Consider the following 16,082-nt stretch of genomic DNA (forward strand, 5'->3'; position numbering starts at 1 on the left):
GACATTTTGGGTTCCTTTTAGGTCCCATATGAACTGTGCAAAATTTCAGCGCAATCGGTAAAACTATAATTTAGCGAATGCGGTTCAAAGTTTCCATAGGATTTACTATGGGAAAAGTTGCACTTTCAAACAAAAAATCCTAGAGGTCGCCCTTTATTTCTTTAATTCAAATCGATCAACGTTTCTTGTAGAAAAATCATTTATGAAACTTTCCTTCGAAGACCGCAAAACGATTGGATGCTCGTGGAAAAAGTTATTGATTTATTACCGATTAGTGTTCCAACGAACGGCTTTTTGTTTTGTTTTATCAGCAGCACTGCTGAAAAAGTAACTTTTCCCATAGTAAATCCTATGAAAACTTTGGACCGCTTACGCTAAATTATAGTTTCACCGATTGCGCTGAAATTTTGCACAGTTCATATGGGACCGAAATGGAATCCAAAAAGTCGACTGGAGCGAGAATTTGATGTTTGTCCCATGCTATTGCCCAGACGTACATTTTATTGGACCCCTGTTAGCAACAAAACTGAGAGTCATACCAAATATGTATTATGATTGAACGGCAACCCGACCACCTTAAAAAAATAAACAGATTCTAATATCTATGTTCAAATTGAATAAGAGGCCTGATCATGAAAAAGAGAAGATCAACATTTCTCTGTGATCATGCATTTCAACAAAATCAAACTGATGTAGGGTATTGGTTCCCTTCTTAAGCATGTGACTCCAATTTTCATCCTACGAAAAACAAAGGATTGAAGCGCTGTTTGTTTTGTTTCTTATTTTTGTATTTTTTGTTAGGAGTGAGCACCCATGAAAATAAAAAGAACGGAATCAATTGGTGCCGTAATCGCTTGTTTTCGAATAGGATGAATATGGGAGCGTGAGATTGATGATGGAACACATACCCTATATGTTCATAGCAAGAGTTTATTATGTTCCCAGAACAAATCAGTCATGATACACATGTTTGGTGATTCCGGTTCACTTTACATTCGACCAAAACGAATTGAAGTGACAGCATCGATTGAATAATTTATCCAAATCACTTATTGACTCAGGTCCCTCGGTAGATCACCACCACAACTGTCAGTGTGTGAATAGAATGGGGAATGGTTTATGCCCAGCAGATACATTTCCGGGATGGGAATCGACGTTTGGAATTCCAATTGATACATGCGGTTTGTCGCTTCCTATGTGATTCGACCGGAACAGGTTACATCATGTGTTGCGATGGGAAAAATCGGACTGCAATGGATTTCCTCTTTTTCGTCAGAAGAGATGGGGAACTCAGTTTCAGCGCACAAATATTTCATTTATATTATATTGTATCAATTTATGGCACGATTTACGATTCATTCGCGAATGAATAGATCGTAATTATCGTGATAATGGTTCGGGGAAATCGTTTTCGAGCAACAACGACGCTTTCGCGTGCCGTTTATTGGTTTTCATGCATTTTTTTCCATTCAACCGAAAATGGCTGTGTGTGTTCAGGAAAGTTGGCCACGAAAATAACAATTCGATAATGAGCCACAATATAAACTGTTCATGGAGCTATCGTTTTGTATGCTCGTTTAAAATTATATTCGGTCGAATTGAAGAATTCATTTTTGTTTAGATTCGGTTGTTTTATAATCCAGGCTGAATATCTTTTTGCGGTAGAAAAAAATATCAGCGTTCTGAATCATATAAGAAACGACCCAGCCAGCAGGTGCTTAATGCGGCTCCATAAATTACCAACCATAATGTATCATGTCAAAAAGCCACCACCACCACCATCACCCTAAACCATCGTTAGACCATTTTAAGCAGCCGAAGCTTCACTTCCTTCCACTTACCGGAGCCGCCAAGGAGCAACAGCCGAGCGAGCAAGCAGCAGCAGCAAGTGATACATTACGGGCGTGTGGCTTTAAAATCTTCCGAAACCGACACCTTCCTTCTGGTTCTGGTGGCGGCAGCCACTGACTGTGCTCGCCCATTGCTTGCTCACCCTCAAGATTTTCTAGCTGACTTCTTTACATCCACTCGGTAGGATGTAAATTCTTGCCACATTGGCTGCTATTACCATCGCGTGAAATCAATGGCGGGTTTAAGGAGGGGCATGTCAAAGCTTGTATGTCCTTCGGGCAATGCCGGCGAACCTTTGGTACAACTTGAGGTCTTAAACCCAAGTATATCAAATGGATCTACACAACTGTTGTTCGGCCAATATTGGCCTATGGATGTCTAGTGTGGTGGCAAAAGGGCGAAATGAGAACGGTCCAATTAAAGTTAGGCCATCTATAAAGGATGTGCTTAATGGCGATGTCTGGAGCGTTCTTTTCAACTCCCACGGCAGCGCTCGAAGTTCTCTTTGACGTTGCTTCACTACACATTCATCTCAAACAAGAAGCGCTTTCTTGCACTTACCGTCTACGGGTACTCGGTCTACTAGAGGAAACTCCTGTGAACCGCACATCAACACACACCTCGTTGTTTCCACTTTTGATGAATCTAAGTGATCTTACAATTGCTTGTAATTTTCCATGTAGGACATTTTCTACAAAATTCCCTTTCTGGGATGAGTGGACATCTGGATATTTATTTATTTATTTATTTATTTATTATAATCCATCTGACTACAAAGTCTTAATGAATAAAAATCCTAATATTAACACAAGAACAAATTATAAAACAGACAAACGACTTATCTTATTTTTGAAACGCACTAATGTCTCTCCAAAGTCAAAAAAGCTCTCTACCAACGAGAACGTTCTAACCATTGATGTCATCGGTTCATTATAGCCGTACGTAGTTTGGTGAAATCTACACTGTAGCAATGACCAATTCCGTAGAGATCGTTGTGGGGCACGAATATCAAGCATTGACAGCAAACGAGGTGAATCGATGTCATTCGTCAGCAGTTTAGCAACAAACATCGCTTGTTGTATTTTCCGCCTTTTCGCAAGGGTGTCCATGCTAAGCAGTCTGCATCTAGCTGGATATGCTGGAAGGTTAAGTGGATCACGCCAAGGTAAATGTCGTAGAGCCAATCGGATGAATCTTCGCTGAACTCGTTCAATTCTCAAAGTCCAAGTAACATCATTTGGCGTCCAAACAACAGATGCGGTTTCGAGAATCGGTCGTACCAGCGCACAGTACAATGACTTCAAGCAGTGAGGATCAGTGAAGTCCTTGGCGATTTTTGCAATGAAGCCTAACTGACGATTAGCCTTAGCTATTATCGATGAATAGTGCTTGTTGAACGTCAATTTTGGATCCAGTGTCACTCCTAAATCCGCCACTTCTTCCACCCGTTGAAGAATGGTTCCATTGATATGGTAATCAAACCGAAACGGATGTTTCAAACGATGGAATGTCATAACGGAGCACTTCGGAATGCTGACAATTAATTTATTCAGGTGGCACCACTCAACAAACTGGTCGATAATATTTTGCAGGCGATGACAGTCTTCTAACGATCGGATTACCAAATAAATTTTCAGATCATCAGCATAGATGAGCCTGCAGTTTACGCCTAATTTCGAAGCGACATCGTTGAAGAACAAAACAAACAGCAAAGGGCCCAAATTACTTCCTTGTGGAACACCCGAAGCGTTGCAGAATGTCGACGACACGCAGGAATCAATTTTAACACGAAGTTGTCTCCCGGTCAGATAAGAGGCGAGCCAAGACACAAGCTTGTTGGATGCTCCCAAACGAGTGAGCTTGGCCAGTAGAATGTTGTGATCAATTCTGTCAAAGGCCGCCTTCAAATCAGTGTATATAACATCAACCTGAGCGTGGTCCTTCATAGCAGTTAAGCAGGTGTTGGTGAAGATGAGCAAATTCGTAGCGACAGATCTTCCAGGCATAAATCCATGCTGATCAGTTGAAATGTAGTGTTTTGACTTACTAAGGAAAACTTCACTGACGATGATTTCGAAGAGCTTCGATACGGCTGACAAGCTGGTTATTCCCCGGTAATTCCTGACATTTCTTCTATCGCCTTTCTTGAAAACGGGGAACATAAAGGACTGCTTCCAGATCTCCGGAAATACGCCGTCATTGAGGGACCTGGTGAAAATGACGGAAAGCGGCTCGGCCAGAACAGCTACACAACGACACAGCAATACTGATGGGATGCCATCGGGGCCTGCAGACAGCGAGCTCTTTAACTTTTTTGCGCCAGCGACAACCATAACAGGAGTAACTATGAAAGGAGTCAGACTAATGAAGTCCAGCGGAACACCTGAGGAGGCAGACTCAGCGTGACTTTCAGAAGCAGGAGATTGGTCGAAAACAGAAGCAAAGAACTTAGCGAACAGTTCGCAACACTCCGCAGATGAACACGCTTCCACATCATCGTACACCACATTCCTAGGGATAGTTGGATCCTTCCTTTTGCTGTTGACGAACTTCCAAAAGCTTTTTGGATTTTGCCGAAGATTAGTTTGCACTCTCATAACGTGAGCCTTGTACAATGCTGTATTCAGACTGCGATACGTATTGCTAGCACGCTGAAAATTAAGCTTACTTCCAAGCGATTTTTGGGTACGATGTTTACGTTGGCAAGTATTTTTCTCACGTTTTAGTTTCCGGAGTAATGGGGTACTCCAAGCCGGCGTGAACGGTCGCCTTCGGATAGGAACGTGTGTTCGCAACCATCGTTGAACTACGGAACAGAAATTCTCCGCCATTTCATCGACATTTCGACAAGTGTACAAACAGTTCCAGTCAAAAGCAGTAAAATAATCCAGAAGAGCATTGTAGTCAATCTTGTTGAAATCAGGAACTGCTTCATCAGAGGCATGCGACGAGTCGTCGGTCTGTCGTTCACACTCACGTTGAACAGCAAGCATAATTTCCAGCGGTGGATGAGGCAGATCAATTGGCAACAACGGAACTGCAGCCTCACTAACGATAAGGTTGCAGTTGCTCGATCGAAATATGAGGTCCAGAGTACGATCGATGTGATTACGATGGAAATTTGCTTGATTGAAGTTCAAAAAGTCCATACCGTCGATCAACGCGGCACTCGCAGGAGATACAGATGAGTTTCCAGTTAGCTGTACATCGCCATCGTCGGTCCTTATCCACTGAAGACGGGGCTGATTGTAGTCACCGCATATCAAAATCTGGTCATCATAGGATGCGCGATCAAAAAGTTCACGAACAGAGGCCACATGCTCCTCAATCAGATTCACGTTACGGCTACGGTCGGGTGGGATATACACAGCACCAAGCAATAGGCGATTTCGACCAATGGCAACATCTACAAACACTTGTTCCAACGTTTCACCGCGGTGCATGCGGATCTCAGCACTGGCATAACGACGATCAACTGCTATCAGCACACCTCCAAAGCTCGCTTTATCACTGTTTATGCTGCTACGGTCGCAGCGAAAGACGGTGAACGACTGTCCAAATAATTGCAGGGAGTTGATACGGTCATTTAGTCCGGTCTCCGTCAGAAAGATGACGTCATAATTGCAGTCCATCACGTTCAACAGCAAGTCGTCAATCTTGGTCCTGGTACCTCGAACATTCTGGTAGTACATGTTCAAACTGATGGCCTCGGTGTTAGTCTGCAACGTAAGTCGGTTGAGTGCATGAGGAGAGGAAATTAAACATGAATACTCGCCTGTGATGGGAACCCTAAGGTTCCCACCGTCCGAAGTACAACGCGTTAAATTGGTGTTTGGTTGATGTCCACTGCTCTGACCGGCGGGCGACGAACGTTTTTTGATTGGTCCACAAATTCCCTGAACACCAGACCATCTAGCCAGGTTGAAGACTGCAGCGCATGTTCTCGCATCGACGGGTCCAGGCCAATCTTGAATGACACGAACGACATGTTCGAGACATCTTTTCCTTTCGGGACCAAACGGATCACATCACAAGGTGAAGGCAGATCGAGACAGCGACCCACTATTTTTTGTACGTCGTCAGAGGAGATGAGCGGCTGGAACCCTGATAGGTACAACCAGAATTTTGGTGGTGTTGGCGCAGGCACAATTGAACCAATCGATAAATCGCTGAGGTCGATAGTTCTTGTTCCTCGATCACTAGACAAAGCCGCCGTATCATATTGCTCTACACGGGGCCGTTTCGCACCAGGTTTAGGCCAAGTACGAAGGGACGGGGTGAGCAATTGTTTTGGTTTGTTTACCCCTACTGCAGTCGATGCTAAATCATCAACCGTCTTGTTCAATTTATCCACCACGCCTGCGAGCAATTGTACTTGGGACGATAGCTTGTCCGTAGCATCACCATCACCATCAGTAACACCATCGGGAGACGGCGGCTGGGTTTTTATCTTCTCCTCCACGTAGCATTTCACACTTTTGCCGTTCAACTCAGATCGGCAGTCAGTGCAAACAAACATCAATTTCCCTTGAGATAATATCTCTCGATAGATTCGATAGTTGAATCCACAGCACTGGGTACTGATGTGGAAGAAAGCGGCACAAAAGCCACAGCGAACGGGTTCGATGTCATTCACATCAAGTTGGCATTCTTTGCACTGCTTCTTCTCCATTGTTACAGCCGCAACAGCACCAGAAAATCAATCAAATTATTCCGAAAATACAGCGTTTTAGTGTTCGATTTTGTATTTCTAAGCGCACAGAAGAGTCACTAATTGGCTAATCCACAAACACACCAGAGTTTAAAAAATTTAAACAGATTTTTTCAACAGAAAACCACAAAAAATAACGGGTAACAGACAGAGTGTAAACAACGAGCAAACGAGCAACAAGTCAATATGGAATATCTGGAAAGAAGTTTTTCAGACGGCAACGTATGTTGCACTGATGGCTCCCTTCTCGAAGGTCGAGCAGGTGCTGGTGTTTATTCTCGTGAGCTAAGGCTGTATCTGTCTTACTCACTTGGTAGACACTGCACCGTTTTTCAGGCCGAAATCTTTGCTCTTATGTGCGGAGTGCAATCAGCACTTCAGCAGCACGTAATAGGCAAAGTAATATACTTCTGTCCAGATAGCCAGGCTGCTATTAAAGCACTTGCTTCGGCCAACTCTAGGTCTAAGGTAGTTATCAAGGATGGAAATCTAGTGATCATGATCAGATTTTGAATGTGTCGCGGTCGAACGGTATCGCGCGATCATAACAACAACGATAACATTTTGTCGTCAAGCATCATAACAAACTTCGGTCCGAGAAGAATGATTCGTTCGGCATGTGCGAGCGCGATGCGATCGTTATCATGAAGTCGAAATGATAAATTAGTGATTTCATTCACTTTTTGAGCATTCTTGGTGATTTAACTTCCAGATATGCTTATGAATATAATATTTCGAATCATGAATGTGGCTTACGGGTGCATAAATTGCAAACAATATGATGAATAAAATTTATCATGACTTGTAACATGATCCGATAACGGGTCATCACGCGATAAAGCGTGCATCAGATGCTTTATTTGTTCTGTGATACGAGCACGGTGCGAGGTGTCGGCATCATGCTACTGCAAGAACAAGGCTATCTTGGATTATTCGTATCCTGTATCATTTATCGCTTAAAGTGATTTTCTGCCATCCTTGGTAGTTATCGCTAGGCGAACTCAAATCGAGGAGCTGAATTCAGCAAACACTGTTCACCTTGTATGGGAACCTGGCCATTCTTCCATCGCTGGAAATGTTGGCTGATGAATTAGCTCGTGCTGGAGCATCACATGACTTCATTGGCCCTGAGCCAGCTATTCCGATATCGAAGTGTTTGGTAAAGCTTCAGATTCACACCTGGGCTGCCACTCAACACTGATACTGAAATAGTTTGGAGTCATGTCGTCAAACAAAATTGTATTGTACGGAGCCATCTCTACGGGTGGCGAAGTATCTAACAAATCTGTCTAAGCAGAATTGCAGCATGCTGGTCAAAGCGTTGACTGGCCACTGCCGACTCAGCTATCACATGGCGAGTATTCAGCAAGCTGATTCATTTGTATGTTATAGATGTGATAGCTGTGAATCCGATTATGGAACATCGTATCATTTGATATGTAACTGTCCAGTTTTTGCGCAACTGCGTTTCCGAGTATTCGGTTATTACTTATTCCCAAGCAACACATATGTTATTTAAAAGTTACGACAGCGCAAGTTTTGGTTGTATAGAAGTTGATTTGACGTTTTTCCAGCATAATGTTAGAATTACGTCAAATTAACTTCTATACAACCAAAACATGCGCTGTCGTAACTCTTATATAACATGTGTGTTGCTTGGGTTAAGTGAAACTGACTTAAGAAACCTGAATCTTCAAGACATTCTGCTGTTCTTGACCCGCAGTGGTAAAGATCTATAGGCTTTCTTTACGCTTTATGCGTTATCACAGTGCCCTTTTCAGGGCGCTGTTTGAACCCATTGTGGTACGCTTATGTGATATTACAGTGTCCTTTTCAGGACGCTATGTGAACCCATTATGGTACGCTTATGCGTGTATTCCTTCACCTGTCCTTTTCCCTGTCCCATCCTTTTTCCCTTCCCTTCTCCCTCAGGTAGATGATGAATAGGCTCGTGTTCATGGAGATGGCATAAATTTCCCAAATGGAGGAGAACGTGCCCCTGGAGCCGATCTACTGATACCTCATCCGACTCACAGTACCTACTATAGCAGAAGTGTGGGATTTTTGCAATTAAAACAAAAGTTCCCCTTCTGTTCATCCGGAGCAGCCATCCTGAAAGATCATAAGCTTGACAAGAGTCGTATTGCAATACAATGGACATGTCCTGGAAGACACGATGCTTTTTCGCTTGCCTGACTCGAGCCGTCGTAGGTTATGGTGCAGCCAGGGTAGAATCATAGAGGCCAAGTTCCGCCTAGTACCATCAAAACCAGTGACCTACTTCTGACCCGGCCCACCATCGAAACCGGCCACGTGTTCAGCGGTACGTGAGCAGCTCCATTTAGACTAGGCTGTCTCCAGCTCTGCTTGGTGCGTTGGGACTTCCAGAAGGCACTACTAGTCACGATCTCCAACTACCATTCCTTCGCCTAACTACAGCGTCCTGTAGGTCCAGTCCATCAAGCACTCCAGAATAACGATTCGGGACGGCTTCTCGGGATTTACCGCATCCGGGCCAGTCCCTGCTGCCACCTACGAACGATAAAAGTCGTGATAGATAGTTGAAAGCCGGTTCTCGAAGATTGTGACTATCCCCGTCCGTCTCCAGACATTCTCCGTGTCGTCCGAAGCATTTCCGTGGATCACCCCAACTCGTCAGGTCCAAACCTCGGTATAGCCCTTCGTTACATGCCTGACGTCCCTGCCTGCGTCCGCATCTACGAAGTCCGGAGTTTGAAGTGGTTACGAACGAACCACTGCCCCGTCGCTTCGCCTGTCACCGACCGCCACCGAACTAGTACCCCGACCGCCACCGAACCGCCACCCCGAAAGCGGCCTTTGGTTCAAGACCAGCCGCTTGGGGCTTAGGTCAGCCCCCGTCGAAGTCAAATCGTTTTGGGGATGTGTCTTAGCATGCCGGAAAGTACATTTTGATCATAATTCATCTGGTGATGATGATGGTTCCGGAAGCTTTGCGGCATGCAAGGCTCCATTTTATTGTTCTTTGGTTGTTTAAGTCACCTTGGATGCGTTGGAAAGTTTCTATCGATCACACTCCCATAGCATTGACGGGAGCTTCAGGTAGTCTTCGATTCTCGCCGGCTGGTAGCATCGTCTTATCGTGCTATGCCACTCATGAGCTGCGCAAAGAACCGACAGGATAGTTCCATCGGCCGGATAACTCTGTTTGATGGCCACTCCGCGCTTTGTTCATGTTGGTTGAGCAGTAGGTTGTCCCAAAAATTGCTCATGGTCGAAAAGCTTGGGGGCTCACCGTGCAAATGATAGCTATGGGTGTTAGAAACAAACTTTTGTATGACGGCAACTTTCAGAAATGACGTTTAGAGGTCGCCCCGGCGAGATTTTCGAAAAATGGTAATTTTTCGTAATAAATTTCATACAAATATTTTTTACCGTACAAAAATTGGCAATATCCACTATTTTTATATTTTTTACAGCTTGATATGGATCCAAACTTCTTGGAAAAAATAATTAACAACATGTTTTGCAGGTAACTTTTTGATACTGAATTTTTGCATTTACTAAAATTTGTCATTTTTTGATAAACTGTGCATTTTACCCATCATAAAAAGTATCTGAACCTAATGCTAATTTAAAACAATTTCCATAAAAAGATAGGAAATTTTATGAGGAAAAACTTTGCCGAAGACAGCATGGCGTTTTTTCTATTCGTTTTAGAGTTATTCACGATTTACTATTTGGTGAAGTTTTGATTTTTGGGTATTTTTGAAAAAATATCACAAAAGAACTGCCCAAAAACACATAAAAAGTAAAAAATCACGTATACTCAACAAGTTTTTGTTTTCACAATTGGTCACAATCATTGGAATTATGGTGGCATCATTTATTGAATTTTTGTTTCCGTTGACAAATCCATTTTCTTTGATACAGAAAGGTACCTACTAGCGAGAAACTTTATCATTAGGTACCATTTTGAGATGCCTCAGTAGGCCATGGCATTTTTAACGGTTATGTACTGACAATGGTTTATACGAGCATAATAGGGCACTGCACTGTTTTGATTATGTATGGGATTTTGACGTTTCTTGGCCTTGTTGTTTACAAAATTCCTGGAAGAGTGAAAGAGAAGGAGAGAACTTCGTGCAGTGCCCTATACACAATCAAACGCACGGCACATTTTCTATATCATTTATAAGGTGGTACATTCCGCAAAACATGCCGTTTTGGTTTTCAATGATGTTGTTCAAATCGTTCAAAGACATAAATAAAACGTTCAAGAAGTCCCTATCATTTTGATCAACATATAGGACGATAAAAATGACGTCACTTGTTTACATCCAAAACTGTTGTTTACCAATAATAGCCTACCTTGTCTTATTGTATGCCGTGTATGTGTTATGGTAATCAAATTGTTCTAACCTTGGATAACATTACTATTACTCACTGGTTCAACTTATCCCACCCGTTTCAATTTGTCTCGGTGTATCGTATTTTCGATGTTGATAAGATAGTTCAAGTCAGTAAATGTAAAAAAGATATGCTCTGCTCTTTAGAATATCTTGAATTGGAACTTAGTATCTGGTATTCTCACGTAAGATGTTCGTAATCGCGATTTGAATTTGGTATGGATCAACGTATTCACCTTTATTCACTTTACCACTGTTTCCTGGGCTGTTTCACTGGTCCGTGACTCATACGTTCTCGTGTAGAAAAATAATTGAGAATATCGACAGGAAAGTAAGATAAACGCGAAAATATGGCTAAACATTTGTGGAGAATATCTTTAAAAAAATCAATAGACAGTACGAAGCTTGTCAAGAGAGCGAGCTTTTTAAGAAATCTTTGCTAGTTAATTTCTATATGAAGGGATTGAATAACAAAAAAAATCAATTAATGATGTCACCATAATTCCATAACACAATCAAGACAAAAACTTGTTGAGCATACGTGATTTTTTACTTTGTATGTGTTTTTGGGAAGTTCTTATGTGGCATTTTTAGAAAAATACCCAAAATTTCAAATTTCACCAAATAGTAAATTGTGAATAACTCTAAAACGGATAGAAAAAACGCCATGCTGTCTTCGGCAAAGTTTTTCCTCATAAAATTTTCTATCTTTAAATGGAAATTGTTTTAAATTAGCATTAGATTCAGATACTTTTTATGATGGGTAAAATGCACAGTTTATCAAAAAATGACAAATTTTAGCAAATTCAAAAATTCAGTATCAAAAAGTTACCTGCAAAACATGTTATTAATTATTTTTTCCAAGAAGTTTGGATCCATATCAAGCTGTAAAAAATATAAAAATAGTGGGTATTGCCAATTTTTGTACGGTAAAAAATATTTGTATGAAATTTATTACGAAAAATGGCCATTTTTCGAAAATCTCGCCGGGGCGACCTCTAAACGTCATTTCTGAAAGTTGCCGTCATACAAAAGTTTGTTTCTTACACCCATAGCTATCATTTGCAGGGTGAGCCCCCAAGCTTTTTGACCATGTGCAATTTTGGGACAACCTATTGAGCAGGTTTCGCTGAGTGCTGTGGCCGTTTCATGTAGGACCTTTTGTTTTTGCAATAGACGAGTCGAAAAGCTTATCAAGAAAGGGCTTCTCATGGTGCTGCCTATGGAGTCTTCTAGAAACTCTCTCATACGACTTGGTAGATGGCGTCAATTGGACGAACTGTAGTACTTCCTTCTGAGCGGTTTTATGCTAACGAACGATTCGATGTAACGTGACAGTCTCACGTTGATCTGTACAAGGTTCCTTCTAAGTAGACTCTAACTGTTGCCTACTTTGAAGGCGTACACTTTCATCGACTTGCTACTTAGCAGCTGCTCGATTCTTTGCAAAACTTCGGTGTAGGTACGTTGCCAAATTATATGTGCAGTTCATTCCACTCCTACAACTCCGATGCTGAGATAAAGTCCAAAATTTCTTGGTTAAGTTTGATTTACCCCTGGTAGTATTGATCTAACTTCTCCTCGTACATCCGCAGAAGCGAAGATCACGCCTTCTACGGGCTGCCCTTTGCCTTCGCCCGGTTGCCAATGATGTACCGGATCTTCCACGTAGCCTGTTCACGGGCCGCATGTATTTGATGGAAGTAACCGTCCGGAGATTGCTCGACTAGTCGTCTTGTTAACTTGAAGAACGATTTGCTGGATCCTATCACTTTGTTGATTGGCAAAAGATTCTCCATGTTGACTAACAATAGGCTTCGATGTTACTGATAGACATGCTGAATGGTACAATGTAGAAATTTTCTTGACTTCCTTTGACATAGAGTATCTTCGTGTCTGTCACACGTTATACACATGTAAAACGGTTTTTGGCTGAAGAAGCTCCTAGTTAATGACGATGGAAGTGCTCATAGAAAAGCTGAGAAGAAGGTTTTATTCCAGTGTGGACGTTGCGCCAATAAAAAAAGCAACGACCACTGCCTTTACATGCTCGGATTCGGGAAGGCGCAAGTGGTCTCCGAATTACTTGCGCCTTCCGCGTTCTGGTGGGATTCAAACCCTCGACTCCGTATTCGCTAGACCGGCGCTTTAACCAGCTAAGCCACAGAGCATATAACGATTCTGCGGAATAGAAAGCCAAACTGACTCCGAAGTCACACTATGAACACTCATTTTTTTATGAATCCATCTCTCTTTCGGCTGAGATGCCAATCCACAACACACTCGCGTGTGTGTCTACTAACTTACAAGTGAGAGCGAATTGTTTTTATGAAGCCGAGACTTACTCTCGCACTCCGGATACCTAACCACCAACCAGTCTGTTTGCTGGTGTCTAATTTAGGATGCATCGACAGTTCGGCACAGTCGCACGCTTGACGACCAACTGCGCCGATGCGACGCAAGACGCAAGCTACTGGGCTTGTAGTTGGTGGGCACAAACGCAAGCGTGTTGTCGATTGGCATTTGAGCCGAAAGAGAGATGAATTTGTTAAAAGGAGTATTCATGGAGTCAGTTTGCTTTTCTATTCCACAGGATCGTTACATGTTCTGTGGCTTAGTTGGTTAAGGCGATGGTATGGCGAATACGTAGACGTGGGTTCGAATTCCACCTGTAGAACGTGTTTTTCACACATTTCATCTCTCAATTTGTCAATTAGCAATTAGCACAGTATCAATCTATCAAATAACGCCTAAGAGTTAGGCTGACCATCCATCCCGTATTTAACGGGACAACAAAATTTTCAAACACTCGTCACTGGATCATAGTTAACGTTTTTGACTCAATTGATCGTTCTTTCTTGCTGAAATAGCATTATTAACAATATGCAGTTCTGTTTTTGGACATTGATTTTCTTTTTGACATTTTTGTTTCCGAAATGCGTAATCTGGTCAGCCTACTAAGAGTTATGCAATCATGCATAGAATAATAAAACACGCTCCCTATCACCTTACGCCCTGGCATCCACGCACCAATGTGTGAACTCTCTGCCAACCATAAATCACCAACACTCCGACATCCGCATGAATTTGTGCAGACGCAGAGGTATATTCGGTCTGATGTGGGTACCAATGATTGCAATCATCACTTGCTTCCCCTTATCCACATTGACCTGCAAACTGATGTGGCAGGCGCCATTGTTCATCGTGTGAGTGTTAGCTGGTCTGGCGATACTGGAGTAGCATCCACGGGCGATCAATCAAGCTCAAGCAAGCTTTTCTGACCTGTCTTTTGTTCAATTTCATAAAAGTCTCTTAGTGAAACTCCTGTCTTCAAACCCTAGTAACGCTTGTGCAACATGGCAGCACCTTCAGTATGGCAGGATAATATTGCCGTTCATTTTTTCCTCAACCCACCATCCTAGTGGCGAAAGAAAAAAAAAACATCGACTCGAGTCGAACCATAGAAGCTGAAATGTTGATTTGAGTAAGTTAACACCGAAGAAGTAGCAACTGCCTGCGCTCCTTCGCGTCGCGGCCCTCGTCCTCACCGGTGGAAAATCTGTACTTATAGATCGGGTGCATGTGTTCCAGTCGGTGGTGTGGTGTATGGGATTTTTTCGCCTTCTTGCAATGATGATGTTTCAACTCCTCCCAGAGTACAGTTTTATTTTTGTATCACCCATAGCCAGAACAGAAAAGTAAGCAAAGGTGTTGGCGAAGTAATTTCATGGCGCGCTTGAAGTCGCTCTTCCGGGTGAACATTTTCCACGGGGTGCTCTCCCTTTTGGTTGAGTGGTGAAGAAGAAAAAAACCGGGGACATGGGGAACGCAACGGAGTTCAAATACGAAAATTTGTTAATTTCGACGGTTGACGCTGCACGATATTAGCATATAATTATGCGAAATGCTGCTAAATTTTGACGAATTTATGGAACCCCCACGTGACTCCAAGACGGTGACGACGACAGCGTATGTTCGCCGGCTACATGGCGTTCCGAAGGGTAGTGGTGGAAGGATTTCGGAGAAAATAAAAAGCTACCGACCGACCGAGGAGATGCTGTTCCATATGTGTTCCCATGTGTTTTATGGAAATAGACTCGCAGCTGTCAGGAACCGATTCAGTTGTACCGTACCGACCGAAAGCAGCTGTGCTCTGGCGAAGTGCTAATGTATGCTAAGCTCTGTTGAAATCAGGCGGTACCTAACAGTAGCTGCTGCTTTTTTGTGCTTCAGAGTAAATCTTCTGGATTAACACATGAGGAGTAGTCCTTCGCTTGATGACAGCGGATTAGGGCAGGATTTCGTCTCTTGGTGACTTTTTGTTAACATTCGTTTTTTGAGAATAAGATAGTTGGTGATTTTCAACACTTTGCTTGTATCCGAGGTCAAAATAAACTCCGACCTTGGATGTTACTTTTATGTTGGGCAATCAGCAGTACCTAATTCACATGTAAGAATATCCGAAAACACACCTGATGGTCCTAAATCATTTTTTTCCAATCCTGATCGAATTCAAAATTAAAATGCAATTTCTTCAATGTCATAAATAGTTCAGGATGAAATGTTACTCACAAGTAGAAAGGAAGCGTCCATAAATTACGTTACACACTACGGCTACGTTAATATTTACCAGAAGATGCAACCGTTAGCCAAATGATGGTACGATTGCAAAGGATTGACGATTTGTGGGAGAAATTTTCCGAGTATCTCATCGATATCGAAACCCACGAACTTCATGACAGCACCAAAAACCCCGTATACAAAGGAGTGGAAGGAACTTAGCGATCGCTTCTATCTAGTGAAGGTGATCCTGCTGGATCAAATTAAGATCAAGCAGGAGCCAGTGAATTTGAAAACATCGCTTCAGATCTTGGAAGTCTTGGTCATGTGCGTCTACCACATATCAAACTCCAAATGTTGCGTAGGAACATCGAGGAGGGGCTCAGTTTCAGAGACTTCTACTGCCTACAATCGCATATCAGGTTTCCTTTTCATATGGGACAGTTATGCGATCATAGGCAAATTACTAGTGCCAATAACAAGCTCGCTTCCCGGGTAGAAGCGCTCAATATATAAAGTTATATGGGTTTGATTGACATAAGAGATAAAACATCTAAAAATAAAATCAAAAC

The sequence above is a fragment of the Aedes albopictus genome, chromosome 1, assembly GCF_035046485.1.
Source record: "Aedes albopictus strain Foshan chromosome 1, AalbF5, whole genome shotgun sequence".
NCBI lineage: Eukaryota > Metazoa > Arthropoda > Insecta > Diptera > Culicidae > Aedes > Aedes albopictus.